The sequence below is a fragment of the Suricata suricatta genome, chromosome 10, assembly GCF_006229205.1.
Source record: "Suricata suricatta isolate VVHF042 chromosome 10, meerkat_22Aug2017_6uvM2_HiC, whole genome shotgun sequence".
NCBI lineage: Eukaryota > Metazoa > Chordata > Mammalia > Carnivora > Herpestidae > Suricata > Suricata suricatta.
The window spans coordinates 112,543,769-112,559,221 of NC_043709.1; positions in this window are offsets into that span (position 1 = coordinate 112,543,769).

Consider the following 15,453-nt stretch of genomic DNA (forward strand, 5'->3'; position numbering starts at 1 on the left):
TTTGCCTTAAAGAAAGAGTGACTGTTGTTCAGTGTATTTCTGTTAAGCACATAGTACACATTCACACACACACACACACACACACACACACACACACACACAGGCTAAGCAAGTCCTGAATACTGTCTCTCAACTGTTTGATTCAATGATTGTTATTAAGCAGTAAACCCACACCAACTGTACAGTCATTGTGTTTCTAAAAAACGTAAATGTCACTTTTTTGGTCTTTTAAAATTATTAAGCAGAGAGAAAGATAGCAATGTCCAGTGTTTGCTTGGATGGTAAGATGCAGGAGAATTAGCATTACTCTTGAGAGCTGCCATTGGTTAGCTGGAGGGAAAAAGGATATCAATTATACATAATCTAAGAAGCCTCTGCATAATAATCAGGCCCAGTAGGGGCTTTGGGGCAGCTTCGTTATTCTCTTGTAAACACAAGAGCCCAGATAGACATGTCAGTCAGGAGTAGCGGCAGCAATTCTTCCTTTTTAACACCTTCACATTCTATTGCTTCAATATGCAAACAAGGCTGTTTAGCTGAGGGTAGAGCCGGTGCTAATGAGCTCCCTGCACTAACCCTGAAGTAAAAAGGTTCTGTTTCACAGCTGCTCAGAGACAGCTCCTCTGGGCATGCTCAGGTATTGGAAAATAATGCCTTTTAAACAGAGAAATGCCAATCAGGATTTCGTGCATACTTTCCCTTTTTCTCTATGTGCTAATGCAATTACCTCATAACTTGTGAACTTCCACTGCATTTGTCTGGTGTTTTCTCTCTAAATTATATATTTGGAATGTGGATGTGGAAAGAAAATGCAATAAGTGTAAAAATAAGCCCTCTCTTTAATTCCTAGAGGATGCTACTTTGAATCTAATGCTCACATTTCTGCCTTAAAAGTGGACTGTTCTTTTATCTTCTTTATAAAAATATATTATTATTATTCTTTCTTCTTGGGGTCACTTAATGACACAATGGACAATGCAGATCAGGACAGGCTTCTCAGGCTGGAGGGTTTATGCCCCAGCCTGTGTGATTTGGGAGCCATTGTTGGTCCCGGGCTGTGGGCATCACTGTAGCTAGGCGACTCCATAATTGGCTGAGCAAAGACACGCAGGGCCGAGGAGAGGGGGCAGGGAGGAAGGAGGTTTCTCATATCAGTTGACAGTTTCAAATCAAGATACAATATATGATGGCTTTTCAATATCCAATTATTCTCATGAATAAAGAAATCTTTTGCACAGAAATATTCACCCAATCCCCACTGGGTTAATTTACCATCTACAGAAACCACTCAGCTTTGCTGGCTAAATGGCATAGTATGTGATTTCTTGTGTAATTATAGGACATCTTTCTTCTCACTATTAATTCAATCTCAGGGCCATGCCTTCTAGGTGCCTGACATAGGAGACAGGGCCTGTCCATTGTGCCCGATAAATGGATGTAAAGTACAAGCACGAATATCCTCAACTCTTCACCAGTGTTTTAACTCTTTCCCCAGAAGAGGAGGTGCTGTACTTCCCATCCCTTAGTTAACCAATCAGTGGGCAGGTTCCTAACCACTGTCTCCATTTATGACAGTACAGCCAGGTACTACACAGTCAGCAAGAAAGCCTTTCTACTGGAATATTTCAGCATTTAAATTATTTATTACATTAGCTTTATGGCATATCACAACCTATTTGAGACAGGTAGAGTGAACTCCCTTCTGCCACAAGGAGGCTCATTAAATGGCCATCATGACTGGTCAGACTTAATTGCTTTACACCAGGTAGTTCTCTGTCATGATTCAAATTCCTAACAAGGCAGCTGACCCCAATTCTCAGGGTGATTTGATTCGCCCCTAACTTGGAAAATGAAAGCAGGCTAAGAGTTTGCTTGCACATTTTAGCATCTGGTTAAAAATGTGCAAGCTGGTGACTTACTGTAGGAAAGAAATCATTGGCAACTGTATGTGAAAGCAGTTAATGAAAATTTATAATCAATTGTTCATTTTTGTTAATTTGTTTAAATTATCATAAAATTGTTCAAGTTACTTTGAAGGAGACATGTTTATAAAACTAGCTATGCTATAATCCTTTATAAACTTGTTGTTTATGATTAGAACATATTAACAATACTATTATACTCAAATTCAAGTGCCAAGTCCTTGCTATGATTGTTTGTATATTTGATATTTAAAAGCCATGCCATTTGTTCTGAGTAAGATAACGATATTAAGCCAGGTGAATTTTAGATTTCTAAATTTTGTGCTATTATGGTATAATGCTTAACTTTGTCTTCTGATTTCTTGTGAGAAATAGTATAGCATATGGATTAGGCTACAGACTTTTGAGGTAGATTTTTGAGTTCCATCTCTGTGACTATATTGGCTGTGTGATTGTGGTGAGGTTACCCAATCTCTCTGTACCTTCCTTGGTTTCTTCATCTATAAAATAGGTGTAATAATAATACCTACCTCATAGAGTTCTTGAAAAGATTAAATGAATGAGTACATATAAATCCCTTAGAGTAATTTGCATTAGCTATTGTTGTTATTATTCCTCATTGTTTTGGTGCTTTGCCCTATAGCCATTTATTTGGTAAAAACATCTAGATATGTTTTCACACATGGTTACCACCATATAGTAGTTTAGACATCAGTTTGCTAACCTAATGCCAAGTAAGCAGTTTGTCCCTTGGTCAGTTTACCCAATCTCTTTAAAATCAATATTTAGAAATCTGGACTGTACTAAAGTTTGTACCATGGTGAAGCACCTGCCAATGGATTCATTTATTGCTATACAAAAAGCTCTTTCATGGTTAAATAAACGCCAAGCTAGTCCTGTATGGTTCATATTTGTATGATTCACATGCCTCTTACATTGCTAGGTACTCCCCGTAATGCACTACTGGAGTCATTAAACAAAGAATAATGGTGGTATTTTCAATGGCTTAATTTTTCCTTGTACTGTAAAGTGAACTTATCTTTTGATAATATGTTGTTATTGAAAGAGAGTCTTAGCAGAATAGTAATTACAGTAATATAAAATATACTCAGATCTGCTTTGAAGGAAGCAAATAGTTTTATCATGACAATGCAACCTAAATGAGTTGTGGCATTCTTCTTGGTTTTTGCCAAATCCTGGATACGAGTAGGAGGAATAGATGACTCTTGAGAAGCTGATATAAATTGTTGTTAAAAATTGTTCTCATTTTTTATTAAGCTTCCATTTGCTCTATAATTTTAAGGGTTGACAACAACCCAGAGTGAATGTGGCATGTTGAACAACCTTTTCCATAAAGGGGAATCTCTGACAGCCTTATAATTAAGTGGATGATAAAGTAGAGGTGTGTTGAGATTAACATACTTTATTTCAAATATCAAAAGAAGGAAGGGAGGGAAAAAGAGGGGAAACATTTATGTTTTGCATTTTGATTAGCTCAGGGAGCTCCCCTTTAGCTGGAGGATGGATATAGCAGGAGAGTTGAAGAACTTAGAGTATAAATGACTATTTTTGAGAGACATCTTCAAAAACAAGACAAGTTTATTCCTTTGATTTTTTTCTTTCCATCCCTAGATTTTGGTGGGTAAGGGGAAAGAAGTTATCTTCTAGCATGATTGCAGTCAAGGCTTGCTTCGTAGATGTACAACCTGACTGTATCCTGTAAAACTCAGAAGTTTCCCACATTTGGTTGAAGCTCCATATCACTGTCCCAAAATTCTTTTCTTTTTAAATGTTTATTTAGTTTTGAGAGAGAGCGAGAGTGAGAGTGAGAGTGAGAGCGAGAGCGAGAGAGAGAGAGAGAGAGAGAGAGAGAGAGAGAGAAAGAGAAAGAGAGAATGAGCAGGGGAGAGGCAGAGAGATAGACGGAGACACAGAATCTGAAGCAGGTTCCAGGCTCTGAGCTGTCAGCACCGAGCCCAACACGGGGCTCAAATGCACAAACCATGAGATCATGACCTGAGCTGAAGCTGGATGCTAAACCAACTGAGCCATCCAGGCACTTCTTAAATTCTTAATAATATTTTGAAAAAGGGGTTCCACATTCATTTCATACTGGGCTCTACAAATTATGTAGCTAGATTAAGTTGCAAGCAATATTTGGACAATATTCACCGTATTTACTGCATCCTTTTTTCTCTAAGATAACTAGGATAAATGCTTACCTAAGAGAAATGTTAGTGTTTGAAATATTTCATGATTTGTATCCTCTTATATTTAAGCCAGTTTCTCTCTTTGTAACTTTTTCTTCCATTAAGGGTAAGCCATAAGACAGGGATTAGGGTAGAGAGAGATATGAAACAAGGGGAGGAGAACTAAAGGAAATCCTATCAGTTCTGTGTGTGGAGAATGGTGGAGAGAATAAAGGTGCTTTTAGAAACTTCACATTAGCATTAAGGAGCATTAGAATACCCGGAGAGCAGGCTGCTCCCCTGGACATGGCCTGGGGAAGGTTGACAATACTTATGAACACCTCAGACTTTGGGTCAGAACCCTTCTAACCTAGTGTGGGGTTGATGAGTGGATATGGCAGCAGGAGGAGGCCAGAACAATGAGCCCTTGACAGCATCCTTGGCTCCCCTCTGCATATTCATTATGTGCAGAGGATTTGCATATTTGTGTGTGCCCTACTGAGGGGATGCTGAGCTGCTGAGGGGGTCACTGGATATTGGAGGCCGGAGGTCAGAATGGAGAAGCTATAATGTATGTGAAGGACTCTGAGACTAAAGACTCGAAGTTGAGACAATGTACTCACAGGAGCCAGGATGTGATTCTTTAAGGGCAGACAGCAATAGCCACATGCCTCAGGGTTATATATCAGGGACAAGACCGGAGAAGACACTCTCAGCAAAAGGCACCAGGAATTCCATGGAACATGGTATCCACACCATCTCTTCCCCCACAATGTTGAGGACCACGTGAGCCAAGATCTAGACCTTGAAAAAGTGACCTTGACAAAGAGATTAGTTACCACAAGGAATTCTTTGCATATTGAATCATTCTGCGTATATAAGATTGTCTATATAGATGTATCTCCTCCCCTGTCTGCTCTCCTCTTTAGCAAGGAGGCTTAAGTGGAAGATTAGATCTGCTGTAGAAAAGAAAGAAAGAAAGGAAGGAAGGAAGAAAGGAAGGAAGGAAGGAAGGAAGGAAGAGAAAGGATGCTATATTCTCTTTGTATACTTTGTGAGAAAATGTGCAACACTGAGTATTTCAATTAATAATAAAATAATGAGTTCTGGTCTCCACTATGTGTATTCAGTAAACCTTTTATAATATGTTACATTTATCCCATTTCCCTTCTCTCTCTCTTTTCGCTACCTACTCCTTCATTCCTCCTCCCATATCCCAAATTCTGGAAATTACTCTGGATGCAAGAAGAAACCCATAATCTTCATTCATTCCCCATTTTAAAGGGAAATAGGCTTTGTAGTAAGGTAAAAATGTACATATGTGAGTTTTTTGTTTTCTTCCAATTATATGCGGAGTTATCCCTGCAGTATTTTCCCCTGTACACCTGGGGCAATATATGTATTATATTACACAAGACCACTGGTTCTCAACTATGCTGCACATTAGAATCACCTGGGGAGCTCTAAAAAGTACAGATGTTCAGGACTTGTTCCATTTCAATTAAATCAGAACTTGGAGTGGGGGGTTCAGGGGCAGGCACAAATGTCAGGAGGGTTTTAAACTTCTCAAGAGTCCCCAAATGCAACCAAGACAGAACCAGAGTTCAAGATATCAGTGCTTTCCAAACTCACTTGATTATAGAAATTACCCATGGTACTTTTTAATTCACAAATTTCCCAGCCCTTTCCATAGAAATTGGGATTCAGCAACTCTAGCTTTGGACCTAAGATTGTATATTTTGAGCATATAGACAGAAGAAATTGGAAAAAGAAGTTGTTAAGAAGGGGTGAGAGAACTTTTGGGGGTTTGTTAAAATTTCTGGAGGTTTTTTGTTGTTGTTTTTTGAGATGGAATACATAATTAAGAAAATGAAGAAAGAAAATTATAATAAATGTGGCATTAAGTTATACATTTAGATTCTATTTTTACATTCTAAGAAAATAGTGAAGAATTGTTGTTACTTTACAGTTTCTTGTGGAAGAGGACTATGTTTTACTGAGTTAGACATCTCTCCCAAACTGGACTACATAGGTCTCTAGTTCACTTGGGGTTATAAGAAAAATAGAGCGAAATTTATCTTAGGATAAAGGATATAGTGAAGAAATTAGGGGCTTGAGGAACACCAGGAAAGTTTGAAGCAGCTACTGAGGAGAATGGGGGAAGGATCTCACCAAAGACACAGAATAAGTTAGCTCAGTTATATGAGATAATGGGTGAGATGGGATGGCATTGGTTTCTAAACCCCCCCCTATATGATTGGTTTTTTGGTTTCCTCAGCATTACTCAGCCACACAAAAGTTGGAGTGGAGGGAGAAGAAAGCTAAGGAATAAAAATGGCATTTTTCACAAGGGTAATGTAGAGCATACTGTAGGCAGGAGAATGGAATGTGCTGGAAAGATGATTATTTTGGGATGGTTGTTGCTTCACTATTGCTACACTAATGCTATATAACAAACACCCATGATCCTCACCTACATGCATCAGTAAACTTTATTGCTCAAGTGTCTGGGATGTAGATAGGTGATCCTGCTGGCCTTGACTGGGTGGGCTCCTTCACATGTCTGGGATTTGCTGGCTGCTTGTTGACCTTGGGTGTCCTCAGCTAGAATGACATAACCAAAGGATAAGAGCAAAACAAAACTATATAGCAGAGTGTGGACTCTGGTGCCATTTTTGCAGGCTACCATAGTAGCTGTCAATGAATTCTTAGCATCCTTTGAAATCATATTTACAAGGGAATAAATATTTTGTTAATATAGGATCAAATATCAAAAAAGTCCATTAGATATTTTTTCTTTGAAATGCTTGGTATTATTATCTGATCAAAACTCATTTACTCACCATAAATGACTGAGGAGCTAGATCAAGAAATACTAATTTTTTATTATTCTCTTTTTTATGACTTATATCTGTGCTTATATATGCTACTGATCTCAATCACAATTCATTAGGCACTTTCAAGATATAAAATGTGAAGGTTAAAATTATATTCTGCCTCTATAAAATCATTTCTAGTATTGTTTCCTTCAGGACATTAATTAAAAATGTGTTAAGACATGCAAAAAAACTTTGTATTTTGTCTTTGTTGTAAAAGTGCCTGCAGTAAACTTTTTCTCTACTTAAGCTACATTGTTAAGCCGTTCAAGGTACACCTGTGATATGATCTTAGAATTTTCTGTTAGCAAATGTTTATTAAAACGGTAGTCACATTGGTCTTGCTTAGATTTTGGGGAGGGGGATAGTAATTTGAATATGCCATCAAGACCAGTGTTGAAACATATGATGATAGTTGAAACATTTGTCTACCTAACAAAAAACACCAACATTTCTTTCATAAGATGCTGTCTCATCTTATGACACGTTCTTTTCCACTTCTATATGTACATTTAATTTCTCTACAATCATCACTTTTCCGGGGATCCTACTATATGATCTCATAACATCTTACCCTTTTTAGTTATAGAAATTGCTTGTAATGTTTAGTGTGGTGCTTTGACTTTTCCTGCTGCATTGTGAGATTCGTATGGGCGGGGCTCTGTGGGGTTTGCTCTTTTTGGACATCTTAGCAGCTAGCACAGACTAGGTACTCAGCGACTACTGTTGCACAACCAAGTGAATGAGAGGATCCTTTGCAAGGATAAAATAGGCAAGTGCCTGTCTCGAGTTATTTGAAATATTCTGGGGTATATATTATCGCCTCTGGTCAGACGCCCACAAAGATTTTTCCAGCATTAAGCTCTGGGATCATTTGAAAAAGACTAGCGGCTCACAAATCCTGAAAGAAAGGTGAAACTGTTCCTCAGGCCCAAGTGCTCAGCTTACTTTTCTTTATGTTATCTCCTTTGGCTTTGCTGAAATGGAAACTGGAAACCCCATTGAATTCCTGCTCTTGGTTCCTGTATCTTCGGGTAGATCTTAACAAACCTCCTCCATTTTCAGTTTTAGTTTTGGAGAGTCAGTTGGAATAGAAGCACGGTAATTTGCATCTCTAAGGTTCTGTATCCTGGGTGCCTGCCATTCTTTTAGCCCCTGGCCTCAAGGGTGCAAGTCTTCCCCACAGGCCTCTCTGAGTCCTTGCCAGTCCTCAGTCTGGATGGGTCTGCTTCCCTGGGCCATAGAGACGTCCATGTGATCAAAACAGCCCGGGATCAGTGATAAAACCCAAAGCTTTTACTGCGTTTTACTTTTACCCTTCTTTTGCAAAAGGAAGAAAAAACATTTCCCCATGTGTTTTATCAAACAATGTACATTTATATTTTTTTAGTTGACATATTTAAAGGAAGAGAAGAGAATCACCCCCTTCCCATAGTCTCTTAGCTTGTAGAGAAAGCCTTTTAAATATCCATGCTTTTAAAGATATGGGGAAACATAGAGCTATACCGAAGTTTTTTTTTTCAGTTTTTAGAGATTTCTTTGCTAATCTGCCTCTAGCACTGGCCTGAGCCTTCATGGAACCCTGAGTGAACATTCTTGAAGCCTCAGGAGAGTCTCTGGCTAGATCTGCATTCATACAACTGCCGGTATGCTGCCTCCTTTTAAGTCGTAAATCAGCCATCGACAGGTTTGCAACATAAAGTCATGAGTAACCTCCCAGGTATTCAAGCCTGGAAATAAGTAGAAATAAGCCAAAGTTAGTAGCTTTTGAGGCAAATACACTATCTTTAAGCTAAACCAGTGTCCATTTAAGTGAGTGTTCTTCTAGGGACTTCATTAATGATTTGGAAAAGGCCAAATACTTTCAGATCTGTGTATTTTATTTTCTGACATTTATACACAGAGAATATCCAAACAGGTGAGTCTGTTAAGGAAACTCCCTATGAGCTATAACAGAGCAAAGGAGATGGGTTGGAAGGTTTTTATTCCTATTCCTCAACTTATTCTTAGTCAGATATCACTGCCTTCCATAAATAAATGCCTAGGGAGAAATTTTATCTTCTTGGTGCATAGTTGGAGCAGGTAGCCGAAAGGTTGGTAATAGGGTGGTCTAGAGATGGGGGTGGATAGCTTCTGGCCATCTCCTATCTCATCCAAACTATAACCAAACTATCTTGCTTTTATACTTTGGGAGAAGGAGGAGAAAAGGGTTGTTATTATTTAATTAAATCTGTTTTTTATAGTGATGTAAACAATTGCATTTCAAAAGGATTGTCTACTAGGTACTTTGCCTGAAATGACTTCAATAAGCTGAAATCCCTGTGTATTATTTTAATATCATATACTAGTAATTATCTGCTGATAAGATAGTTATTATGTGTTTATTATAATATTTGCTAGATCTTATAGGGAATATATATGTGAAAAAAAATACACTCCCTGCCTTCAAGAAACTTCTAATTTAGGGAAGAGAAGGAACACACATATAAAAAGATAACCTTACCAAGACAATTGGGACCATATGTGTGGTCCAGACAGTCAGTAAGTATGGTTTTAGGGCAATGCATGGATCTAACAGTTCTGCTGACTATTTTTTTTTTTTTTTTTTTTTTTTTGCTTGTGATCACCGACAGTCTGTGGCCCGGAGCTGCTGTAATAGCGCTAATCATAAATATCAAATTTCTGTTTGTAGCAAAGCTGTGAAATTCTGCACTAGCAAAGTATTTCAAAGTTCCAAATGAAATCCCTTGAGGTACTGTGTGAAAAGGACCCATATTTGCTAAAGCTACTTGGAGTGAAATTCAATGTCTGGCAAAAGATCCCCTCTGGGTGAAGTATGGGAAGTGCTGTCCTGTCTCTCCCTCTCTCTTTTATTCCCATTCCCTTTTTGTCTCACCCTTCCCTCATTTCCCCTGACCCCTTTGCTCATTTTAGTAGATTTCCTAGTCTAATTGGGATCCTCTACAAGAGAGGGTCAGTGAAGGCTGGAGGACAAAAGAGGGATATTCTGAATGAAGGCAGGATCCTATTACAAAGACAATTTGCCCATAAGTGAAATTTTGTATCTAAAAAATACACTACTCTATTTCAAATTCACTGCAATTAAAACTCAACTACATCATCTAACTATACTAAGCTGAGTATAATAACTCTTGGGATATAGTTTTGAGTGTTCACATTATAATTGCTAAATCATAAAATCAGTCAATTCACACTGGGTCTGTAGAGCATTAATATCTAATAGTGAAGTTCCACCATGGTGGGAATTACACTCAGTTCTTCTTCCAAGAAGCAAAAACATTTCCATTAACCCTTGAAGAATGAAATACACAGATCTCAAGGAGTCAGATTCTAGTGGATACTGAATTAATTCGTACAAGGGAATTTATGATTAAGATGATTGTGCCATGCTTCTGCATGAGCGGAAGGGGCTGAATCCATAGCAAAAGGGCACAGCTGAGTGATGGGCATGTGGATGAGTTAATTTTGCTTTTAGGACCCTGAAAAAATGTGGTAGGATAGAAAGAAAGGACACAAGGGATAAGTATATATCTGCAGGAAGGGTAGATTACCTTTTGGGTACATTTTTAATAGGTAATTACAAGAGCTTAGCATTAAGTTTTAGAACTTTGAAATCTAGTAATGAAGCAAAACATGGGAAAACAAAGTGCAAAATATAACTTTTTCACACCACTGATAAGTGTTGCAGATAAAATCTAATTTCTTCTCTTTTGGGGATACTGTTAATATAGATGTTGGTTTTCCTTACACAACATTTTATTACATTTTTCATAGTTATAGGATGAATATGATATTTTTACTTGACAGTATAATTTTGTTGGTGTTAGAATTCTGAGATCCTCTGGGAAAGAAGAGGAATTCTGATCCTCTTGGTCAGTGGGAAAATCATTTTTCATGTTACTGGTCATAGTTGTTTCCAGAGCCCTGGGCATGAGGGAAACTATAGTGATCTTAGGACCAGGAACGGTTGACTCTCAACTAAATCATCATCACTAAAGATATAAAAAGTTTTTACTTTTCTAGTTGAAACTGTATGGTTCATTTGCTTGCAAGATTTTCAGGCAAACTAAAGTAGATGAACTATGTGGACAATATGGGAGGGGTGCTTTGGTGTGGGGTGGGAAAGGCAAAAACAAGTTTGTTTCCCTGAATGGTTTCAGCTTTAATCAACATATTAGGCCAGCAACCACCCCAGTTTACCTGAGATGAAATATTTAACACTTGTTTATTATACCCCTCAAATCTGGTTTGCCCTCTTAAGTTTATTAAATTTGGGTCTGGGTCAGGGACAAGACTAGTGGTCTAGCCTTACGTCAATTATTTCCATGAGCTTTGTGTCCAGCTTTGGATGAAGGCACAGACTCTGAGAATCCAGTTATATGGCATGCTCAGAAGTAAGATAAATTCAGAACTTTTTTTCACTGTTGTTCCAGTCCTTGGGGCATTTGCAGAGGAGGCTTTATCTTCTAGGTGCTTGACTATGCAAAGCTGGTGATAAAGGCATAACCAGAGGGTCTCTCTCATTCCCACTGAACTTCATAAGGTGCAGGTCTACCTGTACTTGATCTTCTGAAAGAAATCTGACATAGACTCTCAGACCTGTAAGTGTCATTATTGCATGTTAAAGAATCTGGGTATAGGCCCTATCATAAAAATATTCCACCAAAAATGGTATGAAACAGTCTTAGCATCTAGAGCATGACTCTCAACAAGGACTATGTATTATTCCCAGTGGGACAAAAATTAGGTCTTGGAAGTAGAAGAAAAACTTGGATATTCAGTGTTGCATGGTCCTCTAAGGGGCTGCAATATATATAGTATATCTGTGGTATTAAAATTTTATGGAATGGTTGGAGTTCTGATTAGGGAAAAAATGTCTAAAAAGGCTCCTTAAGGGGCCAAGACTTAAAATCAGTTTAGAAACATTGGTCTAGAAGGAGGTATGATTTTACAAGTTATAGCATTAAAGTTTGCTTCCTGACATGGAGCATTAACATAATCCACTACTTTTTGAAAGAAAACAGGACCCAGGAATTTTTGATATTAGAAAGAGTTCAATATCTGAAAGTAACAGTAATAGAAAAAACTTTAAAAATAATATCATCTTTGGAGCACAGAAACAGCACAAAACTTACTGTCTCCAAAATTTTCCCTTGAGCACATTTAGAAGGGGACAATATTCAGATCCTAGAAGATGAATAAGAACACGTGCCTGTAATTCTCACTGATGTGTTAATTCTGAGGATAAAGTGAGCCTGTCTTGGTATCCATGGAGAAAAAGAGATCATCTGGCACATGTTTCTCACTAAGTGGGTTTCTGAAAGTACATAAATCTTGCTGTGGATCTAATGTATTTAATCATATATTCATAAACAATGGCAATTGAGAATGGTGCCTCTATTTTATGATGTGGTGTAATCCAGGAGATCTGTGACTGAGATGTTTACAGATGCTATTTATTATTTTAGTTTTTGATGTTTATTTCTGAGAAAGAGAGAGACAAAGCTAGAGCAGGGAATGGGCAGAGAGAGAGGGAGACACAGGATCTGAAGCAGGCTCTACGCTATGAGCTGTCAGCACAGAGCCCAATGTGAGGCTTGAACTCATGAACCATGAGATCATGACCTGAGCCGATGTCGGACACTTACCTGACTGAGCCTCAGGAGTTATTTTTGATCGTAACTAAGCCCTTTAAAAATATTGCCATTTATATTTCCCATAATTATTTTTTAAAGTTTTTATTTGAGCATTGTTGATATACAACATTACATTAGCTTCAGGTACACCACATAGTGATTCAGCTTCTCTACAGGTTATGCTATGCTCATCACAAGTGTAGCTACCATCTGTTACCATACAACACTATTACAATATCATTGACTATATTCCCTATGCTATGCCCTTTATTCCTTGACATTTTCATTCTAAAACTAGAAGGCTGCATCTCCCACTCCCCTTTCATCCATTTTGCTCATTCCTTAACTGCCTCCCTTCTGGCAACCATCAGTTTGTTCTCTGTATTTATGGGTGTGATTCTGCTTTTTGTTTGTTTACTCACTTTTTTTAAAGGTTTCACATATGAGTGAAATTGTATAGTATTTGTCACTCTCAGTCTGACTTATTTCACTTAGCGTAATACCCTCTAGGTCTATCCATATTGTCACAGCAACCTAAGAATCCATTGACAAATGAATGGATAGAAAGATGGAAAGGAAGATATATATATATGAGAGAGAGAGAGAGAGTGTGTGTGTGTGTGTATAGTGGAATATTCCTAGAATTCTTTTGAATGGTAATCTGTTTTCATTTGATAAACTTCATAGGCAATATATAAACTTTTTAGATTTTAGTCAACATCTACCATTTCTCTTACACTTAATAATAGAATTGCATTATTTTAAAGTATTTTTAAAAACATCCCTTAGAAATAGTTACATGTCTAGAGGCTATTATGTTAAGTAAGCTATTGAGTTTTACCTCCAGGAGCTCTAACAGGTTCTTTCAATGAATGTCTGAGACAAATCTCTTCATGCTTCTAGCAGGGAGAAAAGAAACCATTTTGAAATACACCATATCATTCCATTCTTAACAAGGCCTGCCCTCAGGAGATAATATTTTACCATAGCTTAAACTTTCGGGATTTTGCTAGAGTCTAACCAAACTGAAGGAAGATTCTAAGAAACAATAAAAGAGAAATGCTAGCTATAAAACACACTGTAACAGAAATGAAAAATGCCTTTGATGGACTTATTAACAAACTGGACATGGGTGAGGAAAAAAATCTCTGATCTCGAGAATATGTCAATAGAAGCTTCCAAACTAAACATCAAGGAAAATAAAGATGGGAAATAAGGCAACAGAACATCCAAGAACTGTGAGACAACTACAAAAGGTATAACATACACATAACAGGGATATCAGAAGATAAAAGAGCAGAAGAAATATTTAAAGCAATAACGACTGAGAATTCCTTCAAGTTAATGTGAGACACAGATTTAGGAATTTAGGTTAATTAGGTTAAATGCCAAGACAGAACCAAAAACAACACTTCCCCACATCCAAACTATATGTAGGCATATCATATCCAAACTGCAGAAAAGAAAAGATTTTTAAAAATCTGAAAGCTTATGATTCAAAGGCAGAAGACACCTTAGACATATAGAAGCAAAGATAAGAAACGCATCTGACTTCCCAGAAACCATGTTAGCAAGAAAAAATGGAAGTAAAATACTTAGTGTTGAGAAAAAACAAAAACCCACCAACCTGTAATTCTGTGCCCTGTGTAATTATCCTTCAAAAGTGAAGTAGAAATAAAGACTTTATCAAAGAAAAATTGAAGGAATTTTTGTCAGTAGGCCTAACTAACAAGAAATGTTAAAAGAAGTTCTTGTTAGAGAAGAATGCTATTGGTCAGTCCAATTTCTATTTGGATCCACAGAAAGAAAAGATCATTTAAAGAAGGAATAAGTGAAGGTAAAATAAAAACTTTTATTATTTTTCTTACATTCAATTGTTCTAGTAGATTGCAATTTGTTCAAGATAATAATAGTTACAATTTATTTATAACTGCAGCTTATGTATATAAGTGAAATAAATGACAGCAATAATATGAAGTACAGGAGGGAGATAATAATAATACCCATGCAGTGGTGTACTGTTCTTTGAAAGTTTTCTTGGATTAGTTGTAACCATATACTGCAAACTATAGATAAACCAGAATAAAATATTTTAAAAAAGAGAAAAATAAAATAAATATAATATGTAATGATATGTTAAGAAAGGAGAGAAAATAGAATTAAAGAAAGTGATCATTTAAAATCAGAAAGGGGAGAAAATGTGGAAGATAAAGATGGAAACAAAGAACAAGGTCAAGGAGTATAAAAACAGTAACAAATGTCATAGTTAAGCTGTATCAATAATCACTTTAAATGTCAATCATCTATATATACCAATCAAAATTCAGAGATTGTTAGAATGGATCCAAAAACAAGAGGCAGATTATATGTTTCTATAAGAAGTGAACTTTTAGATATAAAGACACATATGTATGTAGACTACAAGTTAAGGGATAAAGAAAGATATGCCATGCTAACACTAACCAAAAGAAATTGGAGTAACTATATTAATTTCAGACTTCAGAGCAAGAAAAATTATCAGGGATAAAGAAGTGCATACATAATGATACAGTGATCAATTCTCTAAGAAGACATAACAATCCTTAATATGTATGGAACTAATGGTAGAACATCAAGCTATGGGAGGTAAAAAGTTGTAAACAGAAATAGATAAATCCACTATTAGAGTTGGAGACATCAACATCCCTTTATTAGAAATGGAATGGTTAGTGGACAGAAAATTGATAAGGACATAGTTGACCTCAAAAATACCATCAGTAAGCTGGGCATAATTGACATTTATAGACTGCATCAGCCAGTGATAACAGAA